This window comes from Aptenodytes patagonicus, chromosome W, assembly GCF_965638725.1.
Source record: "Aptenodytes patagonicus chromosome W, bAptPat1.pri.cur, whole genome shotgun sequence".
Classification (NCBI taxonomy): Eukaryota; Metazoa; Chordata; class Aves; order Sphenisciformes; family Spheniscidae; genus Aptenodytes; species Aptenodytes patagonicus.
Genome location: NC_134981.1, coordinates 45,101,166 through 45,113,429, shown reverse-complemented (window position 1 = coordinate 45,113,429; position 12,264 = coordinate 45,101,166).

Here is a 12,264-nt window from a genome sequence, read left to right as displayed (position 1 = left end):
CTTGGGAGAAGAGACCGACACCCACCTCGCTACAGCCTCCTTTCAGGTAGTTGTAGAGAGCGATAAGGTCTCCCCTCAGCCTCCTTTTCTCCAGACTAAACAACCCCAGTTCCCTCAGCCACTCCTCATAAGACTTGTTCTCCAGACCCCTCACCAGCCTCGTTGCTCTTCTTTGGACATGCTCCAGCACCTCAATGTCCTTCTTGTAGTGAGGGGCCCAAAACTGAACACAGTATTTCTGGTGGGGCCTCACCAGGGCCGAGTACAGGGGGACGATCACTTCCCGAGTCCTGCTGGCCACACTATTTCTGATACAGGCCAGGATGCCATTGGCCTTCTTGGCCACCCGGGCACACTGCTGGCTCATATTCAGCCGGCTGTTGACCAACACCCCCAGGCCCAGGTCCTTTTCCGCCAGGCAGCTTTCCAGCCACTCTTCCCCAAGCCTGTAGCGTTGCATGGCGTTGTTGTGACCCAAGTGCAGGACCCGGCACTTGGCCTTGTTGAACCTCATACAGTTGGCCTCGGCCCATCGATCCAGCCTGTCCAGATCCCTCTGTAGAGCCTTTCTGTCCTCAAGCAGATCAACACTCCTGCCCAACTTGGTGCCGTCTGCAGACTTACTGAGGGTGCACTCGATCCCCTCATCCAGATCATTGATTAAATTATTAAAAAAAAAATAGAAGGGAATTCATTTATTTGGAGATCTACATCACACAGGCATGCTGCTGGAGATCTAAGCAATGCCTGACCTCAGTATCATTAAATCATGCTCCAGGGAGCTCTCTTGGATTTTAAATACTTATTTTAAGAACAAACTTCCTTCTTCTGAAATAAAGCCACACTTAAACATCGGCAATGCCCCAAAAGCCACCTGCTCCAGTTTTTCTAGTTGTTTTCTTGGAAAAGAAACAGGCAATGTTGAGATCAAGCTGCAGCATTTCCTTCAGTAAGGCATTTCTGTCTCACTCCTCTATCTAACTGATGATTGCCACAAAACTTGTGAGAACATACTTTTTTTTTTTTATTAGATGTTAACCTTTTTCCTCCCTCCCTGCCATTTTTGGTCAAAATTGTCCAACAGGTTGAAAAGTTACTGGAGAGGAAGACAGACATACAGATAGCACAACTGCATATGCCTCATTTCCTTCGAAAACCAGGTCAAAAAGGACTTGTTAACACTCATCCCTAATATTGTAAGTCTTAAATCTTTCCTCTGTAACTGAAATACACAAGCATGGCAGCCATGGAATTGCTTAATACATAATAACAGTTTTTAATTGAATTTTTGTAATTATACATTCCAGCATCTAATTGCTCAGCTGAAACTGTTGTTTTTCATTATTCTGATATTACAGGAATTGTAATTATTACCCTTTTTTCATTACGGTAGCAGTGGAAGATAAATAAAAGGACAGAACTGTAATAGCAAAGAGATTTTGTGAGAGGCTAAGTCTGAACATTGTAAGTACACATACAGGTTGTTAGGGCTGCAGGCAAATGACTAGGCTGCTGCCTAGGCCCTGGCCCAAGATTCAGCTAACTGAATAGGACATGGAAAACTACTGGATGTAACATGAGCAACTGCTGAACATGACAGAGGGAGAAGCTGACAAAAGTTATAGGCAGCGCCATGGGGGATGGCTGGATTGCATGGGTAGTTAAAGGGAGAATGATGTGAGAGATGGACTTTACAGACACCTGATGTACCAGTAATAGCATATAAGGCCAAGAGTGCCTAGAGACCAGTATCAGAAATACCAAATTTGGGTATGACCATAGTAAAACTGGGATCAACAGGAAAAAAGTAATTAGAGGTGGGTTATTTGGAAGGGGACTGGTGTGGAGAAAGGGAAGGACAAAGGTAGCAAAAAGGAGGGTCAAAAAGCAGGAAAAGGGATAATAAGGTATGCAAATCATGTGACCTGGGGCTGTCTTTGATTACCTGGGGGCAGCCCTGCACTCAGTCACCACAGCCTACATGAAGACAATAAACCAAGCCTATTGTTCTGACCATACCACATGTGTTGAACCTGCTTCTGCAGTCAGGAAGACGGGGAGGGGGGGGTGTTTTCCCCAGCTAACAGGGGAATACCCGGACAGATGGATCAAGCATCCTGGTATCACCATGTCAGTGTCCATTCTAGGCCTAATGGCATTGACATCATCCCATCACTTCTTAACAGAGGCAATGTTTCAAAGATAACAATTGACAGATGCAGAAATAAAGAAGATCCAGGTAAAGGACATTCAAGTTCAAATGCATATCCAAAGAACTATTGTATACTAATATACAATATAGCGCTCATTTCTTATACACTGACTTTTGACATGGTCTCACACCTGCTAGGGCTGAATTGAAGTGAATTCTGAACTTACTGAAATGAGAAAGTCATGATGACCAAAACATTTGTTCAATTCACTGCCGATTCAATTCCTGTATAATCATATACCATAAAAGCCATATCCTACAACAATTTGAGAGGATGTCCCTTACAGGCCAGGACTAAAACTGCAGTCATGCCAGATATGAACATTTCTGGCTCAAAAGAGAACCTCTCCCAACAGATTCACAAAAAAATCCAGCATGTACATTTCTGATTGTGCCTATCTTAGGGCTGGTGACACACAGAAGAAGCCCTGACAGTGACCAGTGGGTACAAAACCTACACACTGTAGGTGTAGGTTTACACATGTAAGATGTTACAGTCTCTACTGTACTGTTTCATCAAAGAATAGTTTTAATGGTGTCCAAATTGGTCAATACTTGTAAGGTGTGAATTTAATGGATGATCCCTATTCCTGAATAACTTAAAATATTGTTACTTGTTCTGGAGTGTTTCCTACAGAAGTTATAGAAACCCACCTTTCAAATTTGGTTAAAAATTAACCAGTGGATTCAAGAGTTATTCAAGGGAAGGAAGGAAGAAGTACAATAAGTAGACAGCTGCAGATACACAATGTACATACCTAAGCCTGTTCTGTATGAATCTTTAGTCTCATCCAACTACATCTCTTCTGAACATCTGTTTTGACTCTATACATACAGAAAACAAACACAACTAATTCCAAATAGGAGATTCAGAAGAGCTGAAATACAGTTCTGCAGTATAAATTACTTGTAATTTGGGGGAATGTTTACTTTAGTTCTCTTGATTTCAATGAGGAAAACTGAAGAGAAGAACTGGTCTCTCTTTAAAAGAGACAACATAGCCTCACTTCATTTCATTTTTAATATGAAGGTGTGAACTTCTGGAATGTCACTTCATCTTGTGTCACTCCCCTCCTTTTTTTAAACCAAGTTGAGCCTTTCTATTCCAAAGGGAAGTAAATCCAAACTTAACATGACTCAATTGTGCCTTTAAGACAAAGAAGGTATTCTAATGCAAGGAGGCATCCTGACTGCCTCCATGTTTCCCCCAGCATGCAACAAGAGCACATTGCCTGTAACACTGCTCTATGGATTGCAGCATACTACCATCTTTACCTGACCCCATCTGTGGACCTGTGTGCCACCAGACAGTAAATAGAACATAGCTTTTGTGATTTCAGGATCAAGAGACTTCAACCTTCTGTGTCTTTTGTAAGGACCAAGCATGATTCAAACTAAAATGAGTAAGAAACTGAAAGGGAAATTCAAATTGTAACTGCTCAGCAGTGGTAATTTGTGACCAAGGAATGATCTGGCATGGAAGGCAAGAAGGCCCAACTGCAGAAGGGGTTAAACTGGCTGGAAGCAGGGATGCCAGAGACAGAAGGACTCCCTGTAAGGGAGTGAAGTTTCCCTTGGTGATGAGATAAGAAACAGATGCAGCATTGTCTTGTAGCCATCCTGGAATGCAAGCGCTCAGGGGCCACCTTTGGGCAGCAGAGCTGGGCTGGGGGATGGACCCAAGGCCAGGTTAAGGCACCCCATGCCGATGCTCACAGCATTGGCACTGGTGCAAGTGTATATAAGGAATCTTCTCGTGATGCACCTTTGCAGACTCCTTGTAGAACTGCTTATGGCGGTAGGACTCTGTCCGATGCATTGTTCATTAATTATTTTTTCTATTTAAGCACAAATGTGTGTTTAATTTGCCTCAAATAAAAATTCCCAAACAAAACAATTGTAAAATTCAGTATAGCAACTTTAGATTGAGAAATGTATTTAAAAAATCAAAATAGCATTGGAGGCATATTGACTTTTTTTTTCTACAGGACTGTTTCTCACTTTTTGCTGTGTGTTTTTAAGAATGGAGGTTTCTTAAAAACTTGTAAACACATTTCAGAGCAGTTGTCAGCACAGGCATTACTATATTATAAAAGTTTTCAGCTGTATACAGAAATACTCTAAAATTTTAATAAGGGAGTGCAGTTGTGAGTAGTATGAAATTTTTATGCTCAGAATCTTGTTTACAGACAAGGGAAGCCCACCATATATATGTAAAGCCAAGAATTTATTGTTAATATAATGGAAATCTTAACAGTCTAACTGAAGGATCATCATTAGTCTAGATCTAATTATTACAGAAAAACAAATAATAATAATGCAGGTATAGTACTTATATATAGAAAAAGTTGCAATAATAGCAATGATACAATTAAAATTGTAACACACACACTTCTTACTTTCTACCCCTTTTCCTGGTGTTATACTCACCCTTCCACTGCTCCTCTGAGTCTTAAAGTTTCATGCTGATGCTGGCCACAGGCCACAATATGGAGCTAATTATACACCACTCACTTTTAAAAATCATAACCATTGATATTTACCCACAAAATCTGAGCTGTCTTTTTAGTTGCTTCTAAGTTGTTGATTTTATTTGTAATGTTCAGGAAACTGTTCTGGTTTCATATACTTTTTTGAGAAAGGGGATACTTTGGATGCACTAGTATCTTTCTTATAACAGACCCCATGGGTAAAATGTGAGCCCACACAGAAAACAATCATTGTCACAACTTGTCACAGTGAGTCAAGGAAATCAAAGCTTACAAGAAACTTGTTCTTCCTACTCCTCCAAAATGCCAGTAATTCTGGTGCTCTGCTTATATTTTCTATTTTCTAATCTTCCACTCTTTGCTCTGAACTTATTACTTTCTTTTCCAATTCATTTATTTAGTATGCATACCTTGATCAACACTGTCAAGGAATTAAATGTGTTAGATATTCATCTGTCATTAAAATAAGAACTCCATTTATTGTTGAAGACACCTACTGATTTGAATTTAGAAACACTCTTTAGTTTAGACTCTAACTGACATAGCCAATTACAGGCTAAACAAAACCACTTTGCAACCTGGATCCATCTCATTTTTTTTCAAGAGCTCCTCTGCTGCAGCTTCATCAGATTTAGCCCTACTACAGCCCTTGAACAACTGCATTTTAAATCAAATACTTTTGCTGTGGCATACATTTTCCATCTTGCTTCTCTTCCATCAAAATGGCAGCCCTACAGCTCTATGACATTGCACCAGGAGGTGTTGGTCCATGATGATCCCAGTAAGAAAGGCACTCAGACTCTGTAAGGTATCGTTTAAAAAGATATTTATTAGAGCTAACACTATAAGGAGAGAATAGTAAAGATAATCATAGAATCATAGAATCATAGAATAGTTTGGGTTGGAAGGGACCTCTAAAGGTCATCTAGTCCAACCCCCCTGCCATGAGCAGGGACATCTTCAACCAGATCAGGTTGCTCAGAGCCCCGTCCAACCTGACCTGGAATGTTTCCAGGGATGGGGCATCCACCACCTCTCTGGGCAACCTGTGCCAGTGTTTCACCACCCTCAGCGTAAAGAATTTCTTCCTTATATCTAGTCTAAATCTACCCCCCTTTAGTTTAAAGCCATTCCCCCTTGTCCTGTCGCAACAGGCCCTGCTAAAGAGTTTGCCGCCATCTTTTTTATAAGCCCCCTTTAAGTACTGATAGGCTGCAATAAGGTCTCCCCAAAGCCTTCTCTTCTCCAGGCTGAACAACCCCAACTCTCTCAGCCTTTCTTCAGAGGAGAGGGGTTCCATCCCCCTGATCATTTTCGTGGCCCTCCTCTGGACCCGCTCCAACAGGTCCGTGTCTTTCTTATGCTGAGGGCTCCAGAGCTGGACGCAGTACTCCAGGTGGGGTCTCACCAGAGCAGAGTAGAGGGGTAGAATCCCCTCCCTCGACCTGCTGGCCACGCTTCTTTTGATGCAGCCCAGGATACGCTTGGCCTTCTGGGCTGCGAGCGCACATTGCTGGCTCATGTCCAGCTTCTCATCCACCAGTACCCCCAAGTCCTTCTCGGCAGGGCTGCTCTCAATCCCTTCATCCCCCAGCCTGTATTGATACCGGGGGTTGCCCCGACCCAGGGGCAGGACCTTGCACTTGGCCTTGTTAAACCTCATGAGGTTCACACGGGCCCACTTCTCGAGCTTGTCCAGGTCCCTCTGGATGGCATCCCGTCCCTCTGGCGTGTCGACCGCACCACTCAGCTTGGTGTCACCTGCAAACTTGCTGAGGGTGCACTCGATCCCACTGTCTATGTCACTGATGAAGATATTAAACAGTACCGGTCCCAATACGGACCCCTGCAGGACGCCACTCGTCACCAGTCTCCATCTGGACATTGAGCCATTGACCACTACCAATTTATATCTAACCAATTCCTCACCCACCGGACAGTCCACCCATCAAATCCATACCTCTCCAGTTTAGAGAGAAGGATGTTGTGGGGGACCGTGTCAAAGGCCTTACAGAGGTCCAGACAGACGACATCTGTAGCCCTTCCCGTGTCCACTGATGTAGTCACTCCATCATAGAAGGCCACTAGGTTAGTCAGGCAGGACTTGCCCTTGGTGAAGCCATGCTGGCTGTCTCGAATCCCCTCCCTGTCCTCCATGTGCCTTAGCATAGCTTCCAGGAGGATCTGTTCCACGATCTTCCCAGGCACAGAGGTGAGACTGACTGGCCTGTAGCTCCCCTGGGTCTTCCTTTTTTCCCTTCTTAAAAATGGGGGTTATGTTTCCCCTTTTCCAGTCAGTGGGAACTTCTCCGGACTGCCACGACTTCTCAAATACGATGGATAGTGGCTTAGCAACTTCATCCGCCAGTTCCTTCAGGACCCGCGGGAGGATCTCATCGGGTCCCATGGGCTTGTGCACCTTCAGGTGCCTTAGATGGTCTCGAACCTGATGTTCTCCCACAGTGGGCGGCTCTTCATTCTCCCAGGCCCCGCCTTTGCCTTCTGCGGCTTGGGCGGTGAGGCTCAAGCACTTGCCGGTGAAGACGGAGGCAAAAAAGTCATTGAGTACCTCCGCCTTCTCCGTATCCCGGGTAACCAGGTGTCCTGGTTTCGGCAGGGATAGAGTTAATTTCTTTTCTAGTAGCTGGTACAGGGCTGTGTTTTGGATTTTGGATGAGAACAAAGTTGATAACGCACCGATGTTTTAGTTGTTGCTAGGTAATGCTTACACTAGCCAAGGACTTTTTAGTTTCCCATGCTCTACCGACTGAGAAGGCTGCAGGTGCGCGGGAAGCTAGGAGGGGAGGCACAGCCAAACTGGCCAAAGAAACATTCCATACCATGTGACGTCACGCTCAGTACATAAACTGGGGAAAGCTGGGTGGGGGGGCCGCTGCTCGGGGACTGGCTGGGCATTGGTCGGCGGGTGGTGAGCAATTGCGTTGTGCATCACTTGCTTTGTGTATTATTGTTATTATATTATTATTATTATTTCAATTATTAAACTGTTTTTATCTCGACCCACGAGTTTTTCTCACTTGTGCTCTTCTAATTCTCTCCTCCATCCCACCGGGGTGCGGGGGGGGAGCGAGCGATCGGCTGTGTGGTGCTCAGTTGCCGGCTGAGGTTAAACCACGACACCAGGTCTCCCGTTTCGTTCCGGAGAGGGCCCACATTTTCCCTCGTCTTCCTTTTATCCCCGACGTACCTATAGAATCTTTTCTTGTTGCCCTTGACGTCCCTGGCCAGGTTTAATTCTATCAGGGCTTTAGCTTTCCTAACCTGATCCCTGGCTGCTTGGACAATTTCTCTGTATTCCTCGCAGGCTACCTGTCCTTGCTTCCACCCTCTGTAGAAGCGGGGAATAATCTTACGTCCCTTTAGATGCTGGGAACCCAGAGTGGTACAGCATCAAATGGGCCTCCAATCCACACACACCATGCCGTGCCATGCAAACCCCATCCGCAGAAGAGGTTCTCCCATTTTGTTTCTACTAAAGCCCAATATGCAGACAGAAGTTGTTTTTCAAAAGGCATGTAGTCATGTGGTGGGAGGGAGCCAATATGTCCAGAAACCAAGCGGGATTCACCCCCACCACCACCTTTTTGCCACAAGCTCCAATGTGCTACATCACCTCCTGAAACTAGGACTTTCACTTCAAAAGGTTTGTGAGGTTGCTTAGGACCCAGAGCAACAGCATGGGAGACAGCTTTTTTCATCTTCCCCCCATACAAACTGGACCCTCTTTCTCGCTACATTATACAAGGGTCTTAAAAATCAGTGCTAAGCGTGGGATCAACTGGTGCCAGTACCCCAGTAATCTTACAGAGCGCTGCACATCAACCTTTTTTTGGGGCTCAGCTATATGAAGTACTGTTTGTTTCACAGCTTCAGGCATAATTTGGCAGGGTCCTTGCCAGATGATGCCTAAACATTTTACCTTAGTTTCTGGCCCTTGTACTTTTTGTGGATTAATTTCCCAACCATGCCCTCTCATGGTGTCCACGACCCTGCTCAGTGCCTCCCTGACATCCTGCTCGGTAGGTGCGGTCAGCAGGATGTCATCAATGTGATGGAACAGTTTACACTTTGGGGACAGGCTGCACTCCCCCAAGTGCTGAGCTACAATCCCATGACAAATCGTGGGGCTGTGCAGGTATCCCTGAGGCAGCACCGTAAATGTGTACTGCTGGCCTTCCCAGGAAAAGGCAAGCTGTTCCTGCAACTCTTCAGCAATAGGAATACTGAAGGCAGCATTCACCAAGTTGGTAACAGCGTGCCAGGCGCTTGCCCCAGCTTCCAGCCACTCTAACAGAGTGACAATGTCCAGCAGGACCCCAGCCATGGGAGCGGCGGCTTTGTTCAAAAGCCAGTAATCCAGAGTCATAGACCAGGAGCCATCCGGCTTCTTTACAGGCCAAATAAGGCTATTTTTAAAACATTGACCTTGGGCTTAATTTGGTATGTGAATTTCGCAATGAAGCCATTACTGTACTATGGATACCATTTCGTGGAGACAACTAGCAATTACAGTAACTTTTCTGAGAGATATTTAGGGAGGAAATACAGAATGGCTGCGTGTCCTGGTTTCGGCAGGGATAATTTCCTTCCTAGTAGCTGGTACAGTGCTGTGGTTTGGATTTAGGGTGAGAACAATGTTGATAACACACCGATGTTTTAGTTGTTGCTAGGTAGTCCTTACACTAGCCAAGGACTTTTCAGCTCCCCATGCTCTACTGACTGAGAAGGCTGGAGGTGCCCAAAAAGCTGGGAGGGGGCACAGCCAGGACAGCTGACCCAAACTGGCCAAAGGGATATTCCATACCATATGACATCATGCTCAGTATATAAAGCTGGGGGAAGAAGAAGGAAGGGGGGGACGTTTGGAGTGATGGCGTTTGTCTTCCCAAGTAACCATTACACGTGATGGAGCCCTGCTTTCCTGGAGATGGCTGAACACCTGCCTGCTGATGGGAAGTAGTGAATGAATTCCTTATTTTGCTTTGCTTGCGTGCACGGCTTTTGCTTTACCTATTAAACTGTCTTTATCTCAACCCACGAGTTTTCTCGCTTTTACCCTTCCGATTCTCTCCCCCATCCCACTGTGGGGGGAGTGAGCGAGCGGCTGTGTGGGGCTTAGTTGCCAGCTGAGGTTAAACCACAACACCGTATCATCACAATCGTTGAGCTCTAGACAATCGAAACACTCCCTAACATACAGAGCCACCCCACCGCCTCTCCTTCCTCGCCTGTCCCTTCTGAAGAGTTTATAGCCATCCATTGCAGCACTCCAATCGTGAGAGTCACCCCACCATGTTTCTGTGATGGCGACTAAGTCATATCTCTCCCGCTGCACAATGGTTTCCAGCTCCTCCTGTTTGCCGCCCATGCTGCGTGCATTGGTGTAGATGCACTTGAGCTGGGCTATCGATTTCACCCCCGGCATCGGCACGCCACCCCTAGGCTCATCTCTAGTGAGCCTGGTTTTACCCCCTTCCCCCTTTGAACCTAGTTTAAAGCCCTCTCAATGAGCCCCGCCAATTCATGAGCAATGATCCTTTTCCCCCTGTGAGACAGGTGAACTCCATCTGTCGCCAGCAGGCCCGGTGCCGTGTAAACCTCCCCATGATCAAAAAAGCCAAAACTCCTCCGATGGCACCAGCCCCTGAGCCACGTGTTGATCAGGTGTGTTTCTGCAGCTTGTCGTGAGGGACTCCATACAGTAGCTTTCCACTTCCGATAGTTTCCCACAATATGATAGGACCCATCGGTAAACAGAGTATATTGCTTCTCATTTTCTGGTAATTTATTATGCAGTGGGGCCTCTTCAGCACAGGTTACCTCCTCAGGCAATGCTCCAAAATTTCTGCCTTCTGGCCAGCCCATGATCTCTTCCAGGATTCCTGGGTGGTTGGGGTTTCCCGTTCGAGCTCTTTTTGTGACCAATGCTACCTATGAAGTCCATGTAGTGTCAGTTGCATGATGCGTAGCGGGGGGACCCTCCCTTTGAACATCCAACCCAGCACAGGCAATCAAGGTGCCAAGAGGAGCTGTGCTTCAGGACCAACTACTTCTGAAGTGCCTCAAACCTCTTCATATGCTGCTAATATATCTTTTTCAGTTAGAGTGTATAGAGCCTCAGATCCTCCATATCCCCATCTCCAAAACTCTAGAGATCGACCTTGAGTGTCTCCAGGTGCTTTCTGCCAGAGGCTCCAGGTGGGGCCATGCTGCCTGGCTGTGGTGTAGAGCTCATTTTACATAGCTGTTCCTGTCCAGTCTGGCCAAAAGGCTACTGCACGAACTATCTCCTGTTTAATTTCTTCAAAGGCTTGTCGATGCTCAGGGCCCCACTCAAAACTGTTCTTCTGGGTCACTTGATAGAGAGGGCTTATGATCGGACTGTAACCTGAAATATACATTCTCCAGAAACCCACAACATCTAAGAAAGCTTGTTTTCCTTTTTTGTTAGCTGGTGGAGACATAGCTGTTATCTTACGGATCACATCTCTTGGGGCTGTGACGTTTATCTTGCTATTTTATTCCCCCAAACTGGATGTCTTGTGCAGGTCATAGAATCATAGAATCGTTTAGGTTGGAAAAGACCCTTAAGATCATCGAGTCCAACCATTAACCTAACACTGCCAAGTCCACCACTAAGCCACGGCCCTAAGCGCCACGTCTACACGTCTTTTAAATACTTCCAGGGATGGCGACTCAACCACTTCCCTGGGCAGCCTGTTCCAATGCTTGATAAACCTTTCAGTGAAGAAATTCTTCCTAATATCCAATCTAAACCTCCCCTGGCGCAACTTGAGGCCATTTCCTCTCGTCCTATAGCTTGTTACTTGGGAGAAGAAACCGACACCCACCTCGCTACAGCCTCCTTTCAGGTAGTTGTAGAGAGCGAAAAGGTCTCCCCTCAGCCTCCTCTTCTCCAGGCTAAACAGCCCCAGTTCCCTCAGCCGCTCCTCATAAGACTTGTTCTCCAGACCCCTCACCAGCCTCGTTGCCCTTCTCTGGACACGCTCCAGCACCTCAACGTCCTTCTTGTAGTGAGGGGCCCAAAACTGAACACAGTAGTCGAGGTGCGGCCTCACCAGTGCCGAGTACAGGGGCACGATCACTTCTCTGCTCCTGCTGGCCACACTATTTCTGATACAGGCCAGGATGCCATTGGCCTTCTTGGCCGCCTGGGCACACTGCCGGCTCATATTCAGCCGGCTGTCGACCAGCACCCCCAGGTCCTTTTCCGCCAAGCAGCTTTCCAGCCACTCTTCCCCAAGCCTGTAGCGCTGCATGGGGCTGTTGTGACCCAAGTGCAGGACCCGGCACTTGGCCTTGTTGAATCTCATACAGTTGGCCTCGGCCCATCAATCCAGCCTGTCCAGGTCCCTCTGCAGAGCCTTTCTGCCCTCGAGCAGATCAACGCTCCCACCCAACTTGGTGTCATCTGCAAACTTACTGAGGGTGCACTCGATCCCCTCGTCCAGATCATTGATAAAGATATCAAACAGAACTGGCCCCAAAACTGAGCCCTGGGGAACACCGCTCGTGACCGGC